Here is a 19354-nt window from a genome sequence, read left to right on the forward strand (position 1 = left end):
CTGCTCCTTCTGTATCAGTGTCCCTAGCCCCCTGCTAGCCCCATCCTGCGCAAGACAGCCCAGACCTGGTGCCCACAGCCAGAACTCTTGCCCTGCCGTGCTACCGCTTCCACTTCCTGCAGGCATCTCCCCCACCCTGGACCCTCCAGCGTGCTCCTCTGTCACCCCACATCACATGCTCCAGAAAGCCTTGCTGATGGATGCCCTCTGCTGCTGCTTGAGGAAGCAAGGTCTCTGAGCTCCTGGACACAGAACATACTTTCCCTTCTGGTTCAAGGTTTGTGTCTGTGTCTGTGTCTAGGCTGGTATGGGCCAGGGCCCACTGCTTCCTTGTCTGCACATGGTATGGGTGACCCTGCTCCGTGGGCTGCCAGGCTGCCTCAGACACCAGGCCAGGAGCCTGTCCTAGCCAGTGTCCTGCTGGGCTTGGATTTCACAGAAGGGTGGGCAGGCCCCTGGGAACAGTCCCTCTCAGGACCCCTGTCCCTCCCCTTTCACCCAGGCTGGTTCCAGTGCTAGTGAGAGGGCTCAGGGCTGGTGTGGCCCTGTCCCTGCTCTCTTCGCCCAGTTTCCTCCCCCCACTGGCTTCCTCTACCCCAGGAAGCTCTGGTCCCTCTGTCAGGCATGCAGGGGCCATCTCAGGGCTAGACCCTCTCTCCTTGAAGCTGTCCTGGGATCCAGGAGCTTGGCAGAGGCTTACCCAGGTGGATAGGAGGAGTGTGCATTTGAAGGACCCTGAGCATTGAGGGAGTTGGACAGACTAAGAACCATTTTCAAGGAGATGAGCTTGTGGGCCCCTTGCTAAATCAGATAAAATTGTGAGCAGGGCCCAGGGCCTCTGTCCATGCTCAGGGCCCTGTGGGAGAGCTGTTAGCACATGTCCTTTTGGGGATGGTTTTCCTCCAGATCTGTCCAGAGGCCTTTCTCAGGATCCTGCTTGCCACCTGTTTCCTGAGCACACCCACATCTCCCACAGATAGAGAAGGGAAACAGGGAAACTGAGGCTTGGAGAGGCCCTGACCCCACATCTTGCCTACATGTGGGTCCTCTCAATCCACCTTGTCCAGGAAGGGTGTCAGCCTCCAGAGACCCCAGGCCATGCAGCCAGGGGTTCCCCCTCGGGGCCCAAGGCTGGCCTGCTAAGCTCACTTGGAAGCAGGTGCTCTGGCTGACGCATCTGCTGAGCTCACCTGGTGTCTGGGGCCCTCCCAGCCTGAGACCTGGTCCCCAGGAGGCTGGGAGCAGGGAGGATGCCAGCTGATGAGGCTGCTGCCTCGTGCCACTCTTCCAGTGGTGTGGCTGCCCCAAACCTCCAGAACCTGCAGAGCTCTGACAGCAGCCCAGATCTTTTACTATCAGACACTCTGGGACTCAGGACAAGGGCACTGGATGTGGGAAGTAGCTCCGTCCAGCAGCTGGGGTTCTGAAGGTGAAGCCCCCAGACCGGTGCCTGCATGTGGGTGTGTAGCAAAGATGAGGTGGACAGACAGGTCCATCTTGTCATTTTATCGTGTGAGGTGAGAAATACCCCCTGCCCTGCTTCCCCAGTGAATGGAGAGTTGCAGGGTGGGATGTGGGCATCTTCAACCTGTTCCTGTCTCAAAGGGAATACATCTGACTCTTCCTTCGAGGACCATGTTGCTTCTGGTTTACTTAGGATACTTTATCAGGTTAAGAGAATTCTCTTCTAGGGGCACCTGGCTGACTCAGTCAGTTATGCATCCGACTTCAGCTCAGGTTATGATCTCACAGTTTGTGGGTTCAAGCCCTGTGTTGACAGCTCAGAGCCTGGATGGAGCCTTCTTCAGATTCTGTGTCTCCCTCTCTCTCTGCCCCTCCCCTGCTTGCTCTGGCTGTCTCAAAAATAAAAAAAAACATTAAAAAAGAGAGAAAATTCTTTTCTGTTGCTACTTTACTGAGAGTTTTTATAAGAAACAGGTGTTTAATTTTAGCAAATTTTGTTTCTTGAGAGCTTGTTTGGAGGTTCTAGCAGGGGAGCGCAGCTACTCGTATACCCTTGACTGACCAATGGTCCTCCTCTATCGGGGAGGTTGTCCTCTTCGACCAAACGCGCAGCTTTGGGAGGGATGCACGTGGAGCAGTGAGGGAGGAAGGGGACACCCACCTAGCCAGCCAGATAGTCAGATCAACCCTGGCAATCAGTGGGGTGACAGATGTCGCAGCCAGATCGCCTGGCACATGCTAGCCACATCCTAGCAAATTTTGTTTCTTACACTTCTGCCAAGGTCTGTGACCTATGGATACGATGAATCTCGTTTACAAATTTTCTCACATTAGGGGCACCTGGGTGGCTCAGTCAGTTAAGCATCCGACTTCAGCTCAGGTCATGATCTCACGGCTTGTGAGTTCAAGCCCTACGTTGGGCTCTGTGCTGACAGCTCAGAGCCTGGAGCCTGCTTCAGATTCTGTGTCTCCCTTTCTCTCTGTCCCTCCCCAATTCATGCTCTGTCTCTCTCTCTCTGTCTCTCTCAGAAATAAATGAACATTAAAAAAAATTTTTTTAAACAAATTTTCTCACATTAAACCATCCTTGCATACATGGGGTACCTGGCTGGGGTAACCCGACTTGGTCATAGTGTGGGATCCTCTGTGTGTTCTGCTGGATAGGATTTGGTAAGATTTTTGTGTGGGTTTTTTACATCTGTACTGTGAATGAAAGGGGCTGTAATTTTCTTGTCTTTTCATGTGTTTGACTTTGGTACTAGGGTTATGTTGGCCTCTTAGAATGGGTCGGGGTGGGGTGTCCCTCTTTCCTGTTGTCTAAAAGTATTTGCATATAGTTGGATACTCTGTTCTTTAAAAATTTGGTAGAGATAGCCTGGCATTGTCTTTGTAAGAGTTCTCCCCACCTTTTTATTTTGAAAAATGTGGAGCCTACAGAGTAGTAAAGCCTTAGACCTTACACCCAGACACACGGATTGTTATTGTTTTTTGCCATCTGGGCACACGTGCTCCCCTGCACTACGTACCTGTGCGTGTCTGTGTATGCAGGTACTTGGGTGTATACGTATAGGTGTGTGTGTGTGTGTGTGTGTGTGTTCGTTCTTCTTTTCAGCAGAACGATTTGAAAATAAGCTGCAGACACTTCTCAACATTTGACCACTTGTGGGAGGATTTTTAACTACCTCTTTGATTTTGTTGTTGTTGTTAAGGTGATAGGGCTACTTATGCCTTTTATATCTGGCTGATGGCTTTTCTCTCTGTCTCTTGCATGTCCCCCTGGTGCCCCCACCCACGGTTGGCGAGAGCAGGTGAGTTCATCTGTCCGTTTGTTCTCTAGAGCTTTTCTCTCCTTCCCTCATGGCTGGGTTCAAGGGCCCTGGCATGGGCGTCCCTGTGTGAGGCACTGTGCTATGCACTCTAGAAGGCATGGTATCCATATTGTGCAGTGAGGAAACACAGTAGAGGCATTCCTTGGGTCCTATCAGGGCCACGCAGCTGCTAAGTGGCAGAGCCTATGACAAGTTGAAAGACCACACACTGTACCTGTGGGCACCCTGCCCAGCTCCTCTCAGACACCCTGCATCTGGGGTTGCTCAGCAGGGTGGATGCCCCTGGTAGCTGGGAGACTTTGGCTAAGGAAACTCTCCTGAGCCTCAGTTTACCCATCTGCCAGAGGGAATTGAATAGTGGTGCTCACCCCAGAAGTTGTAAGAATAGAGCGAGTGAGTGCCTGCTAGGCCCTGCTCCTCTTACAGCAAGCATCAGCCTCTCTCCTCCCACCCCCACTGAAGCACTTGGTAGAGGGTCTCTTGGTTCTAGATCCGTCGGTGTCCCCAGTCCCCAGGACCAGGGGTTGCTGCTGAGGTGGCGGCTCTCCCAGCACATCGGCCAGAGGTAGCCGCCCTACCTGGGAGAGCAGAGCTGGGTCAGTAGGGACCACAGGGTGGCAGAAAGTGGGACACTGCAGTTAATTTGAGCATCAGATGGTTCTGTCTAGAGTATGCCATTGACATCTGATTTTCTGTGTCTGGGGAAAAATAGTTTACGTTCAGAGAGCACGTAAAGCCATCCTTCCCCAGCATGCTGTGTGCTTGTTCAGGTGATGTGTGCTCATGAAAGAGGGGGGGATCAGCCTCCTCCTGTCTGTTCAGAGGCTCCGTGGGACTGGACACCAGCTGTGGGGTCAGCGGGTGGAGCCTAAAGGGAGTCCCAGTGGTCCTCAGACCAGCTCCGGCCCTCCTGACCCCCAGAAAAGCAGACAGCTGGTGGCCTCATGGTTTCAGAGACATCCTAGTGGCTCCTGGGAGGCCCAGAGCCTGCCAGGCTTCTGACTCTGCCCCTCCTGTGAGAAAATCCTATTAGATCAGGTACATAAAGGGCTTTTAATCTTTGTGTCTTGTTTGTATAGAATTGGAAGAATATGAGAAAAATTAAAAGCAGAAGACAAAGCTACCGAGAGCCCCAGGCCCTGGGACAAGCCCCATTTGCGTTTGGCCTGTTATATTTCTGTCCCATCTTCATGTTTCTCCAAAATGGCATCAAGTCATGACACGAGCCCTGAAGTGGTGCTTCTCCTCAGCCAGCACATGCTTCTGCTTCTGTGTCATTGCAGAGTCCCCAGAAAGGCTGTGTGTCCAGTTGGTATGGAGTTGCTGGGCACAGGTATCAAGCCGTGTGCCCTGAGCTCGGGTTAAGCCCTGAGCTGTCTGCAGCCTGGCAAGGACAGTGTCCACTGAGCTGCAGCGTGCTGTGCGGGCCTTCCGTGCTCTGTCTTGGCTGTAGGGTGTATCTTGGCGCACAGACCCAGAAGCTGCTATTGCCTGGCAAACGGCAGGAGCGGGTGTTCCTGACACACATGCTGCACACCCTAGCAGGGCCTGACACCACCTCCCGCCTTACTCACAGGCCCTCGCCTCTTCCTCCTTGGGCCCAGGTGGCCGTGGCAGGTCTGCAAGTACAGGCTGTGAGGATTCGGGGAAGGAGCCTCAGCAGAGGCCCGCGAGCCATCGGCCGGGGTTCAAGCTGGCAACCAGCAGAGGCCAGGGCTCTGGAGGCAGGTCTTGGGCTGAGTCAGTCCGCAAGCACCCGGCCCCACCCGGGAAGGAGCAGACACTCACCTTCCCCTTACCCTGAGGTCTGCATGTGTGGCGGAAGTCTTGCCTGCCGGGGGTCAGAAGCCAGAAGGTGCCAGGCGGGCAGCCATCGTGCAGCGTGAACAGCCCGATGGCACCTAGAGGCCTGGCTGGGTTCACCTGCAGGTCAGCACCCACTTAGGCAGGGCACTGCCGGGGAGCAGCCAGCAGGAGCTGGGTGCAGTCGGAGAAGGATGCTGTTAGTGCTGCTCAGGAGGGAGTCCAGGGCGGGAGCTGACCCCAGCCATGGTGGGTCTCGGGACAGCGGGCAGTCTCCCAGAATGCCATCAGCCACCCCTTTCTTTTGGAAAGGCCTGCACTTGGTTCGTCGGAGAGTAGCCCCAAGCCTGGCCTCACTGGGAGGCTGTGTTCCCCTCCCTGAGCAGGGCTTCCAGAATGCCAAGCAGTCACAGCCTTTGTGGTCACCTGCCAGGAGGGGCTTTTGTGAGCCTGGCTGGCCCAGCCCTCACTGTGCAGCTCCCTGGGCACCTCAGTGTCAGTGCTATCAGGAAAACAGCTCCCCAGCAAGCAGCCTGCTGGGGGCTCGTGCACGTTGGCTGTGCACGCTGGCACCTGTCCCTGCACTTGGCTGGGAGATGCATTTCCAGGGTAAGCAGCCTTACTCAGACTTTCGTGCTAGAGCACGCCCAGCCCCAGGTCCTAGAGGTGTCCTGAGATGCTGTTAGGGTTCACCCCTGGTCAAGAATGGAGAGTGAGCAGGGTACCTGGATGGCTCAGTCGGTTAAAGCATCCAACTCTTGGCTCGGCTCAGGGCATGACCTCACGGTTCGTGGGTTTGAGCCCCACATTGGGCTCCACGCTGGCAATGTGGAGCCTGCTTGGGATTCTTTCTCTCTCCCTCTCTCTGTGCCCCTCCCCTGCTTGCACTGTCTCTCTCAAAAACCAAATAAATAAACTTTAAAAAAAAAAAGAACCGAGAGTGAGCAGCACAGAGGCTGGGCCAGGAGGGCCCCTCATGGCACCCCAGCCCTGGCTTAGCATCTTCTCCCAGTCTGTGCCAGCTTGGGTGTAGTGGGTGTGCCTCCACAGCACCCAATAGAGCACATTGGCCTGATGATTAAGTCACTTCCTGCCCCATGGGTCTCCTGTGGGTGATCCAGTGGGATCACCAAGGTCAGGGGTCCTGGGAGAAAAAGCTTGGGCTTCCCCCAGGAAAGCTGCCTGGTCAGGAGGGCCCAAAGAGGAAGGTGAGGGTTTCAAGCCCCTAGAATGCACACGAAGTAGCCGTCTGCTGTGGGGTCCAGCCAGGCTGTGCCTCAGTTCTCTGTGCCACAGGGCCAAGAGGCTGAATAGCCTGTAGGGCTGTCCTGAAACTTTGCTAGCCTTGTTTGTAGATGGGATGTTGTCATCTGCTCACAGAACTGCACGTGTTGCCAGGGGAGGTGGAGGGAGGCTATGGAGGTTATTTTCTAAGCCTAAACTAATCAACTTGTTTTTCTTCATATTTTGTCACCTGGGAATTTTGAAACAAAGACAGAAACTTCATTTTCCCCACTGTTTGATAACTGTTCTTTCCTTATTGAAGTCACGAGCTCCTCTGCATTTGGCTGTGCCCTCCCCTGGCCTACATCCCCTCCTCCCCTGGCACCCCTCCACTTCCTCCTCTGCGGATTTATTGGAGCGCTGCTCCTCCCTGTCCTTCAGATGTCAGGTCACATGTCACACCTCCGAGGCCCCAGTGGACCCAGAGTTGGAATTAGGCACCCCCCTTTCTGCTTCTGGCACTGGCCACGTTCCCCACCCTTCCAGGTGCTATTGGAGGGCAGAGCAGTACACGTCCTGTATGCAGCAGGTGCTCCCGTTAAGGAGAAAAGGGTAAGGCAGACAGAGGGGACCGTGGAGCCCAGGCCAGGGTGCTGAGCCCTGAGGCAGAGAGGGGACAGATCACCAGGCTCACACCTCCTGGACCTGTCTGGGCTCCTCACATCTGCTTGGGGCTATGGGTCCCTCAGCATCCAGGCTGTAATGCTCTTTTACACACTGCTTTCACCAGGTCTTTATAGGAACCTGGGAGGCCCAGGAGGTGGGAAGTAAGGCTCGTGGGGGTCATCATTCTCCCCAGGCCCCCTGGTAGGGAGAGAGCTGGCAGAGTCTGACACTGGATGGACCCCTCCATGAAGATGCCTCAAATCCATTTGACAGGATGCAGAGAGCTCCCTCATATCACCCCATTCTCGCCTTTATGTTCCCAGCCTCATGACCAGGAAGGCTTCCTGGGAGCACAGGGGAGGGGTGGGAGCTCCCAGCTCCCAGTACCATTCCCTCTGGTGGGTAGAGCCTCAGCCTGAGCCCACAGCAGGCAGGGATGCCCATGTGGGTAGATGAGCCAGTGCATGAACCTGCAGGCAGGGGATGCCTGGGAAGGTCCCTCTGCTGTCAGGAGCTTGCTGGAAGAACCCACCCTCAGGTTCCAGTGTCCCAAGTCGCACAGTCCCCTCCCCTTGGCCTGCTGGCACTTTCACACAAGACCTCTGCTTGTATGTCCTTTTGTTCTGACAGTCCCTCCCAATAGTGAGGGCCCAACACCAGGCTCAGGTGTGCACACCAGCCCGGGGGGTATAGGAGGTGCACTGCATGCTGGAGCCAGAGCCGTAGCACTCCTCCCCTACACACCCTGCTAATCCTGGAGACCCTGGGTCCCAAAGAACCTGGAATTTGGTTGTTTGGGGGGAGATCAGAGACACCTGTCTGGAGCTGCGGGCCCATGTGGTTCATGTACCCTGGACACACTTAGGCCTCTGACCAGGCCCTCTTCCTCGTTCAGATGGGGGTTATTAGGGGCATGGGCTCCTCCCTGGGAGCTGGACTGTGGGACAGCAGTGGGGAGGGAGTGGGGGCTCATAGCAGCCCTGCTCTCACCCCTGCTGCTCCCTGCCTCTACCCTGTGAGAGTCAGGCTTACCAGCCATGTGTCCTGCAGCCCTGGGCTTCCCAGCAGAGGACAGGAGTGCTGTTAGGTCTCTGCCCCAATTCTGTGCCTGCAGCAGTGTTGGTGACCATGTGTCGTTAGGCAGGAGGAGCTGGAGGGCTGTGCATGACCATAGGAGAGCCCATCCAGGAGGCCCACTCAGCGTCCCACAGCCAGGAACTGCTTGGGTTGGGCCAAAGTCAGGGCTCCAACTCTCTGCTCCCCAAGACAGACGCTCCAGGGAAACCGTGTCAGGAGAACAGTCACAGTGGCTGTATAAAGTGTTTTCAGGTCCACATTGTTGCATCCTAGCTGCAGATCTGGATGTGTCTTTTTCTCTACAGAGACCACTCTCAACTCACTGTACTTTAAAGGAAATAGATTGTAAATTATATTCATAGTTTACTTAAAGAAAATACCACTGCCTCTGGCTGTGGTTTGGTGAGCGGTCAGCAGGTGGCTGGGGGCCAGCCTTGCCAAGCGACATTTAAGTGCCTGCTGGGGGCTGGGGCTCCATGGGTTCTCATCAGGCACTTTCAGTCTGGGTCCAGGTGGGCCTGAGCTCCAACTCCAGCACTACCACCAGCCAGTTCTGTGGCTAGGTTTGCTATTTAACCTCTCTGGGCCCAGTTTTATTTCTCATCTGCAAAATGGGAATATTTCCTTCCACAGAATGTCCGTGAGTGTCCAGGCTGAGCAGGGTAAAGCACTAAGGTTCACCAAATTAATTAATTCAGTCACTACTGAGTCCCTGACACCCCAGGCTGGCCCCACCCCAGGAGCTTACACTCTGATCATGCCCAGGTCCTTATGCATTGGCCCTGAATAGATGGATTAGTTTCAGAGACTAAAGTAAGCCATTTTTCCTCTCCTTTGAAAAGGAGCCCACTGTAGGCAGGCCAGGTAGTGCAGCCATAGGAATCACTGAGAACCCAGGTTCTGTTTCTAAGCTCTCCCATCCCCAGAGAGCAGGGCTTTCTGCCTCGTGATCCAAAATAACTGCTGGCACTCTGCAGTCACAGCTACACTCCAGCCAGCCAGAGAACAGGGGGAAGAAGGTGTCTCTCCTCACATCCTAATGGCCAGGCTTAGTTACACAGCCACACCTCACAAAACATTTCCTGGGCTTCTTCCTCCTCAGGGACTTCCGTGCTGTTTCCTAAGCCTGAGGAGTCACCTGGGGTCCCGGGTGAATGCCGCTCCCTGCAGCTGAATGCCCTTCCCACTGTAGGAATTTAGCTCACCGGGCGAGCTGAGGCCCTCCTCACTTTGTTGGAAGTGGGCAGGGCAGGGAGCCCAGTTGTGAGCCCAGCCAGCCCAGCCAGTGCCTTCCCAAGCACAGCTCAGCCTTCAGGACCCAGTCTTGGGCCAGCCATTTGTCTTTCTGCGTAAGGCCCCCCACCCAACCTCTCCAGCTGGCCCAGTCACCTGGACCTCAAATGTGTGATCAGTGAGGGGCTTGGTTAGCCTGTGCTCACCTAAGAGCGCCTATTCTGGTGTTTTTCCAAGAACTGTATGAGCTATGGGCTCAGCACTGAGAGTCCCAAGGCACAAGGGGCTGGGGGGAGGGGTGGGACCTGGCCACGGCTGCGCGTACCCAGCCACTGATCACTGAGGCCATGGGGCCACTCTCTGGACCCAGGTATTTTTAGAAGCAGAGTCAGTTGACCACAGCTGCTCTGTGGACATGTTACCGAAGAAGGGATAGCCTTACACAGACGTTTTCTACAGTGCGTTTGGAGAGGGGGCTCCCCAGCCTGCCACTGCCAGCTCAGCACTTGGTGATCTAGGTGTTTCCTGCAGCGGCTTAGCAGGAGTGCCATGCTCTTGGGCCCTGTGGGGCCTGCTCTTGCAGCACTGGGTATGGTGTAGGGACGGAAATCATGGCCAGAGACAGTGGAGAATCCGTTCACTCGCAGGTTCCTGGTAACTCTTGTCCTGCCTGGAACTGGCTCATCTCCCCCGGCCATCCTCCTACTGCCCATGCCAGCACTCGCCTCTCCCTGCCTCCCACTCTGCCACCTCTCCCTTCAGTCTGCACTGCTCACCCAGCCAGGCCCTGTTAATGATGCACATGAGAATCCTGGTTCAGAGAGGAGAGATTACCCAGCTGACAGCCAGCCAGGCGCCCACCCGGGGGAGCCGCACCTGCAGGCCTCTTCCTGTCACAGGAAGGAGGAGGAGGCAGCCAGCCCCACATAGGGCAATCATGGAGAATCAGAGCTAAAATCTGACTTACATTTTGTAAGGCAATCAGTCCCCCATCTGGATTCGGTGCTGGGTCATCTTACTGCATGAGCTGCATTCCCCAGAGCTGCCCTCCTGCACATGCAGCCCTTTCCAAGGCCAGCAGGCCAACGGGAACAGCAGGACCAGACTGCAGGAGCCACCAGGCCATGCACCCTGAGGTTACCAGCACCTGGCTTAGTGTTGGCAGAGAGCAGTTCTGATGGGGTTAGCTCAGTGAGCTAATCACAGCAGGTCAGGCCACAGCTCCTGGCTCTGGCCACCCCTGAACCTATAACATGGACCCAGGCCCTAGTGAGGGAGCCAGCCATAGGCCCTGGGGTGAGACCATAAGCAAAGCAAGCGGGGCTCCTGGCACACCAGCCCCAGCCAGCCCACAAGCTAAGTCTGGAGTGCTGCAGTCAGCTCCCACCCACCTGGGCAGGTTCTTTGGAGTCCTCCCTCTGAATTCCCAGGTACCTCTCAGTGTGGTTGTGAAGCACTAATCCTCCACATCCTGACCTCATCATGTGGCCTGTGTCCTCATGAAGGGGGATTCCTGGGCCCTGGGAGGGCTAATGTGACAGGTAGGGCAGCAGGGGGTGTGAGTACCCCTCATGGAGCTTCCCTGGCCACTCTGGGACCCCCTGAGTCAACCAAGGTGGGAGAAAGTGGCCGGTCCTCCATAGCATTAGTCTTCTCCCTTGACTATGTATCCAGAAGTAATACAGCAGGTCTTTTTTTTTTTTTTTTTAAAGACTTTGTAATTCTGATCGTAAATAACAGTGCCCTCACCCACATAAGGGAGCTACAGCTCTGTTGGCATTGGCTAGAAAAATCTGCCTTTATTTCATGGTCTGGGTTTAGAGACTGGTGGGTTGGGCCCTCGTTCACAAAAGCCCTGCCGTGGATGCCAGCAGCTCAGGAAGGAGGTGAGCATGCCACTCCAAGACATCAGCCACATGGCATCTTGTCATAGAGGACGAACAGCACAAACCTGACCCTTTGCAACGGAACCCCATTCCAGAGAGCAGAGTTGTTATTTTATTTCAGTTATTTAACAGTGCACTCATTGCTGACAACACAGAAACGTGTAAAGACAGTGTTAAAGGAACCTACTTGGGATTGTGGGTGTTCCCTAGACTTCCAACATTGCTGTAAGTTTGAAAATTTTACACTGAAATGTTAGAGTCCATAACCTCACCATCCTTAGGCAGCCACCTAATCGTGCTCTTCTTCCCTGCAGAGTGGTGATCACAGAGTGCTGTTGTGGGAGGGCACGGGCTCATCCACACATCCTCGCCTATAGGCATCTCTGCTGTGTGTCTACCATCCCCTCCCTGCCTGGTTTCCATGCCTCCTGCGGGAGCTAACACTCCGTCAGCTTTCTGCAGCGACTTTGCTGCCCTGCCCCCCAGCCTTTCTCATTAGGGCAGACTCCTGCAAGCTGTTGCCCACTTGGCCCTTCCCCCAGCCACAGAATCCTGTGCATCCCCTCCACCCTCCCCACCCCACCCCCGCCCCCAGCTCCAGGCTTCTCTCTGCCTGAGCCAGGTTTCAAGTCTGGTTTCTGGTCAGAGCCCTGGGCTGCCAGAGGAGAGTCAGGAGTGGTTGTGTTCAGATCAGACCCACACTCTCGGGGCAGAGAAGGGAAAATGAAGCATCCTCTGGCCACTGGTGTGAGGGGCAGGAGGTGGGTGCTTCTGGGACAGCAATGTCCAGTTACACAGTACAGGTGTGGGCTCTGGCCTTGGACCTGTCACCTCGCCTCATGAACCCAGGTTTCACATAAGTGATAAAGTTTGAGCTATACCGAGTCAGGATTGTGGACTACTTGCCTGATGCCCACAGGCAGGTGGCAGGAGGGAGAGGGGCTCCTGAGGACAGAGCAAGAGGGTGCCACCTCCCTGATCCCAGCGCAGGAGCAGAGCAGGAGCCTCCTGTTAGCTGCCCACCCACCTGCCCCCCACCCCTTCCTCCAGGAAGGAACTCAAAGCTCATTTGCTGCATTTTGCAGAACTTTCCCAGAGTGTCTGTGTGTTGTCAACAAAGCAGGGTTCCCAGGCCAGGGCTACAGTTGTCCCATAAAAACTCACACTTAAGACTCTGGAGCTGGCCACTGCCTGACAGCAGTGTTAGGACCCAAGAACAAGGCACATTCCTTGCCCTCTAGGATCTTGCGTGACTGTGGGGCGTGCTAAAACCAGTGCACACAAAAATGTCAGAGCAGCTAGGTTCACAGAAAGCATTACAACTAACGTGATGAACTCAAGAATGCATGATACAGGGGATAAGCCCTGCAGGGTGTCAGGAGTGATCACAGGCATGCGGACTAGAATTATTTCACAGCACAAAATGTCTTTGAAGTCCCATGACTTATTTTTGAAATCCATGTGGACGCTGCACTGTGTGCCCTTTCCCTTTGGAACTCGTTCTCTTGTGGAATGAACAAGACCCTTCTTGGTCTGGCCCTGCCTGCCCCTTGAGGCTCCATTGCCCTTCCCTCTGGTCGGGACAGGCTGTGCCCCCACCCTCTCTGAGAAGCCTCCCTGCCCCTCCCACTGCCCTTGTTGACCCCACCCCACCCAGCCCAGAGCGCTAGAACACTGAATAGCTGCGAGCCTGGGACTCTTCCTCTGTGAAAGGCGAGAAGCGCCTGCCCCCAGGCTGTGCCTGGCATGCCGTGAGCCTGTAACCTGTAACCTTGGCTGCTGTCGCTGCTGGGAGGGACCTGGGGGTGTTGCCAGTTCGTGTCCTTTGCCAAGCCAGGGCACTGACCGGATGAGTGGTGCTGAGCACCCGCTGGTGGCGAGGGGAGATGTAGCAGGGCCTGGTCACCACCCCTTCTGTCCCTGTGTGCTCCCTGTTCAGGAGTAACGGTGCTGTCAGCCCTGCTCTGTAGCCACAGGCAGGACAGTCTGGTTGGGACGTGCTCTGGGTGATCCTGGCCCTGTCCTAGGGCACAGCAGAGACCTGTTTTAGAGGTCAGGTCCCAGGGCCACCCACTTTAGCTAGGATATAGTGTAGGGCTCTGCTCAGAGAAGGTGCCAGAAGCTTGCCACCCCAACAGAGCCTAACTTGCCAGCCAAGTCACTAGAGTCTTCACATTGGGATTGACCCCACTGAAGAGTCCCGGGAGTGGTGCTGACTCTGTTTGCACCTCAAGGCCCCCCTGGACAGGAAGCCAGACACCAACTGGATGTTCCAGCTTGGTAGAAGTGGTGGTTCCCTCCTAGAGGTCATGGAGCAGCCAGCTCATTAATGCGTGCTTAGTTCACAAGCCAAAAGCAGCCCCTGCTAGCCTGGAAAACTAGCCACCATCACCATCCCCAGAGGTGATGTCCACGGGGGATCCTCCACAGACCTCTCCCTACTCACTGTAGGAGTGTTAGCAAGTAGGAAGGGGAAGTGAGAGGGGCACAAAAGAAGGGCGAAGGGCAGTAAACACCTAGAGTTGGAGGCACTGGCGGTGGGAGGGGGGGATGTTGCAGGCAGAGGGAGCATGGGGGCAAGATGGAGGGGACTGGCATACTTTGGGGAACCAAGACTCCGGTTTGGCAAGAATGTCAGTTTACCTGCAAGGCCTGCTGGCACGAATCTTGGTTTTGTTTGTAAAACTTTTTTAAACTTATTTATCACAAAGTGTTTTCTAAACTTACAAAAGAATTTGCATAACATACATAAGAAATAAAACATAAACACCTACACCCCCATCGCCTGCCTTAAGAGTGAGGGCGCCATCCACATGACAGAAGCCACCATGAACTGGTGCCACCCCAGCGACTCTCCTGCCCCAGTACACACCACTGCTGACTTCTGCCTTGAATTTTCATGTGTGTCCCCTCATTGCCTTTTTTCTTTTTTTAACTGACGTCGATATCTACATATGTATCAGTTAGTGGTATTTTCTTTGGTTGTGTTTATATTTGGAAACTGTAAACAGTGTCATCATACTTTATTACATTTTCTTTATTTGCTTTTTCTCTGCAACATCTTATTTCTCAAATTCACCCGAGTTGTTGTAACTATAGTCTGTTCTGTTCATTTATTACTGAGCCGCACTCTGTTGGAAGAATATCGCAGTTTATGTTCACATGCCACTGCGGCAGACGTGTGAGGCTGTCAGCAACGGTGCAGCCATGGGTGGTCTTGTCCATGTCTTCAGTGCACTTGAACAGGGTTTCCCTGGGTTGTACGCCTGTGAGAGGAGTCTTGGGTCACAGCTTTCCAGTGAAGACACTCCGGAACAACTGTCCCCGACTCACGTCCCATGAGCAGTTGGAAGTTGGCATTGCCCCACCTCTGCGTTGCCTGTCTAAGTCACATTGTGGCTCACTGTGTCATTTCCTTCGTGACTAAGGAAGGAGAGCATCCTTCCATATGCTTCTTTGGCCAGTTTCCTCATTGTTGTATTTTTCATGTTTTTGGTTAAAACAGTTTATATACACACTTCAAGACAAATAGTTCCAAGAGGCTTATAGTAAAAACCAACAGATCTGCTTTTCCTTTCCAGCCTCCCCAAATTACCACTTGCGGCTCTTTTCAGTGTTCTTCATGTATTTACTTCTGTATTTCTAAATAATTTATAGTGTTATTTCTTGATTTATTGATTTAAACATTGTGTATTTGCTTTCTGTTTGGGTAGATGAAGATTAAATGTTCTTAAGCCCTTGCACATCCTTCTCCATAACCCCCCCATCCTCCAAGTAGAGTAAAAATCTCAAGTTTTTATTAAATCAATAGTCAGTATTTACATTATAATGTCTCTAAAAGCACTGTTTACTTCTGATTTTAGTAGAATACTTTCTTTTTCATATTACTTCCTGCTTTTCCTGGAATTAATAATTGCCCAATCTTTTTTTTTTTTTTTTTACTTGCATTGTTTTCTGTGTTCATAGAAGTAATTTTTTCCAAGTGATTCCAAAGATCTGCTGTGTACCTACCATTCGTTTTTTTCCACAAGTGCTCTGTTGCATCAGGTAATCTGTTCAGGCCCCGTTTTTCCTGGAACCCCTTCTCCTCTGCTCCTGGAGGCCCAGCGGGATGTGCAGTCGACACCCTCCACTTCTCTCTTGGGTTGGAGCTCCTGTCTCCCACGCTTTTGTTGTTGTTGTTGTTGTTGTTTACTAAATGAGATTCGTAGTCCAATATCTTCCTAAAACAAGATTCATGGAAAATAAATGTCCTGAGTCTTTGCATGTCTACATTGTCTCCACTCTGTCCTCACATCTGCTGGATAGGTTGGTGGTCTATCCAATGACCATGTCGCTGGTCATTTTCTCTCAGCATCTAGAAGCCAGTGCTCCATTGATTTTTAGCATATGATGTTGCGGAGAAGTTGGGTCTCCTGACAGCCAGTCCTCTGCAGGTATTCTGTTCTTCTGTCCAGGTGCTGCATGGGCCATCTCTGTAATCTGGGTCTGGTCCCCACACTCACTTGCTGGGCACTTGGCCATTTCAGGCTAAATGAACCATATACTGCAGTTCTCATTATTTCCTCCTCTCCTCTGCTTCCTCATTCCCCTTTTTTTGGAAACCTTGTTGCTTGGTACTTGGGCCATCTGAATGGATGAGCTCCATTCAGCTCATCTGAATGGATGAGCTCCTGCTGGAGAGTGATAAGCAGAAAGCCCCCTGTTTTATGGGGGGACCCCAGATGTCCATGCAGGAAGAACTTTGGGGCAGAGACCCTCCAGTTTCCCATGAGGTGGGGCTAGGGCAGGGATTAGGTTAGCCTGGTGGCAGCTGTCTGGGCATGGAAGGGCAGGTGCTGGGGACACCACTGAGGGTGCAGACTGTGTTGTTTGGCCCCTGCCCAGTTCCTCATATCCCTGAGCCGTGAGCCCCTCGGCACCTTCACAGAGTGTACATCAGGTCACATCTTGTGGGGTGTGGTCAGTGATCAGGGGGTTCTTCTACCCCCACACCACACCCTGCCTTCTGTTCACTTCTTGTCAATGCCTTCATACCTTCTTTTCATCAGACAGTAAACCAGAACATAAACAGCCAGTGTGTCTGGTAGTGTGTGTAATGGACAGACAGGGCAGAGTAGGGGAGTTGGGAGCAGGCCAGGATACAGGCCTATGGGCAGGGCTGTCTGCAGTGTCATGGTAGCAGCCAGGGTGAGGGCCAGGGTGGGCAAGGTGGAGGTGGGCGTCAGGCTCATGAGTTCCTGAGGAGGCTGACAGGCCGCGGGTGTGTGTATCTGCTGCAGCGGCTCCCACACTGTCCAGACAAGAGCTGGGTAGTAACCAGCCCCTCGAACAGGCTCCAGAATCTGCCTGAGCCCTTTTTCTCCACCACTGGCTATGCCTGGGGGACAGAAATGGGGGCGGGGGGTGCCCAGGCCATGGCAATGCCCTGCACAGAGAAGACACCACATGTTCCATCCTGATACCCTTCCCAGTCACCCTAGCATGGGTGAGCCCCACTTGTACCAGCTGGGCCAGGAGAGAAGCCATTCCTCTTAGCACCCATGTGGAACACAGGGCTGTGAGATCAGCATCAGCTCGAGGGGCCCAGGGGAGTCAGCTTCTCAGGCCTCACCACAGAGCATGAACAGGAAGCTCTGAGGACCAGAAGACTCGTCTGCATCTCCTGGAGCCTGCCAGATACACCAGCAGTGACTGTACCCTTAGAGACCCCTCAGCGATCCCAACACCCAGGCCTCTCTGACAGAACAACCCCAGCTGTCTAACCAGGCCCAGACAGTTCACACCATGGGCTCTGAGGAGGCAGCCTGGACTCGTCCTGTCTCAAGACCTGCTATGTGACCCTGGGCAAGCCCTACACCCTCTTGGGCTGTGAGCAGAGGGACTGGACAGGTGGGCGGGCAGGCCTCCCATCAGTCTTGGCTGTCCAGATGGCAGCTATAGGTCACTGAGTGAACGTTACCTCTCTGGCTAACATGTCAGAGAGATTAATGGCCAAGGACTTCAGGGGTATCCATACCCGGCCTCCCCAGGACCTGCAGGCACCAGCTGTGACAGGGCTGAGAGTCCTGGTCCCATCACAGGGACCGGTGAGGTCTGGGAGGAGCTGGGGCTCCCCCAAGCCCACCCCCGTGGTGGGATGGAGGGCAGTGCTGACGCAGGACCCCAGGCTGAAGGCTGAGGACACACTCAGGGAACGGTACTGGTGCTCTGTGTGCACAGTGTGTTCTTGCCCTCAGAGGTCATCTTTGGGGCCATGTTGAACCCCCAGCTGGCCTTGGCTGGGGCCAATTCGACATGCCTCTGTGTCAGTGGACACCTCAAACTCTGCTTTTCTGTGTCCAGGAGGAACTACCACACTGGCCCATTTCCATATGAGGAGTCAGGGTCCCACAGAATGGGAGGAGGTCCAAGTAGCCCTCAGCCTCCCAAAAGGGCCTAAGGACACCTGTGAGACCCCTCTGAGACACCTGTGAGAGCAGTGGATGCATTTCTTTATATGCATGTTTCCGGGTGTGTCCTTGTGTTTATTGCTTTGTGTCTCCTTGTCTGTCTTGTCCTCTTCAGAAGCACTTCTCATGGTCAGGCTTTATAAATGTCTTATACTTCATTCCTACAAAGTTGACACCTGAATGAACTGACCTTTCTTGTCCTGGCCACTCACCCCACCCTACTGCCAAAGCCATTGGGAACCTCCAGGCAACTGCTTAACCTCCTGGGCTTGGTTTCATCCACTAGGGGCTGAAGGTGCTACGTGAGGTGACCTCCTTGAGGCACATTGTGTCTTCGATCCTTGGATCTATCTCGGTCTCAACCCTGGGGAGCCAGCTTAGCACACACACAGGAGCCAGCTTACTTCCTGCCCACTCCCGCCCCTGAGGGAGGCTCTGGTCAAATGAGCTGAGAGGTCAGTGTTAAGTTCCTGCTGTGACAGAGGCCCAAGGGGGAGCCCTGTCTACCTCATGGCTTCCCTGGGAGGTGGCGCTGTCTGAGGTCTGTAGGATGAGCCAGAGTCAGCTGATGAAGCAGAGAGGGAAGAGGACACAGCTTAAGGCCCTGCAATTTCTCCCCAGGAGCCAGCAGGAGGGTTGGAAGGAGGTGCGGTGGTCACAGAGGGTGCAGGTGGCCCTTTGTTCATCTTTCAAGGGCAGCAAGAATCACCACGGTGTGTTCCACAGGAGCTGGGGTCCAGTGTGGGGGTGCAGGGCTCCCCCCTGCAGGTGCTGGAACATGAGCTGCCTGCAGAGGCTGGAAGCCTAGGCTGGGGCACAGTATTGGGGGGGGGGGGGGGAAGGGGCAGAGGGTGCTTCCAGATCAAATGAGGACCTGAGCAGAGACCACAGACTAGAACCCAGGCTTCAGGGAACAGGTGGGAGTCAGGATGCCCTTCCTGCTCTCCACTCCCTGCTGAGAAAGGGGTCCCTGACTCCCTCTGCCCAGGTGCTCTCTCTGCTGTCTGCCTTAGCCACCACCCCACTCCCGGTGGCACAGTCCCTGCCCTGCTCCTCCTCAGCAGTCTGCTTTGCAGGACCAGTCTTCGTCTGGCCCCTGCCCCCCAGCCACTGGCTAACTATCCCCCTGCCCGTGCTCTGCTTGGGGGTCTCAAGTTCCCTAATGAAGATGCCACCCTGCAGTTTTCTAGATGTCCCTCCCTCCATCTGAGGGGACATGTGGAGGTACCCCACTGCCTTTGCTTTTTTCAGTCGCCCTGCCAACCCCAGGGCCCCCTGGGAGATGTGCAGTCAGATCAGCATGCTGCCAGCAGACCCCCCGAGGTGCTCTATGCAGCTCCCCAAGGGGTTAGCGAGGGGGATGGTGGGTTAGTCGGGTGCCCCTGTTGGGCCTCAGTAAGGAGGGGTTCGTGTGCATGTGCTTCCGTGCTGCTGTCTGGAGGGGGGGTGGGGGTGGGCATTCCTGGAGCTTCTCCCCCTCGAGTGGTGTGTGGGGCCCAGGGGGCTCCTGCTGCCTGCCCCAGCCCTGGTTTGCCTTGGCCTGGGACGTCCCACCAGGCACAGGCTGCCGGTTCTGCCAGCCCTGGAGGAGAGGCTTCCAGGAAGAACCTCTCTGGGGCTGACCGCCACACACCACGCCTGTCACAGGAACATCTGGAAGCCCCCCTGCCCGCTATGTCTTGGTGACATCAGGCCAGTCATCATGCTAGACAGGGATGTG

The 19354-nt window shown here is 54.6% G+C and overlaps 1 protein-coding gene across 1 annotated transcript in view; it reads left to right on the forward strand.

The window, feature by feature from the left end:
• The window catches only part of HS6ST1 (heparan sulfate 6-O-sulfotransferase 1), a 46590-nt gene that overhangs the window by 23002 nt on the left and 4234 nt on the right, over positions 1-19354 (forward strand). The window lies entirely within an intron of this gene.

This window comes from Leopardus geoffroyi, chromosome C1 (assembly GCF_018350155.1).
Source record: "Leopardus geoffroyi isolate Oge1 chromosome C1, O.geoffroyi_Oge1_pat1.0, whole genome shotgun sequence".
In the NCBI taxonomy this organism is placed as follows: Eukaryota; Metazoa; Chordata; class Mammalia; order Carnivora; family Felidae; genus Leopardus; species Leopardus geoffroyi.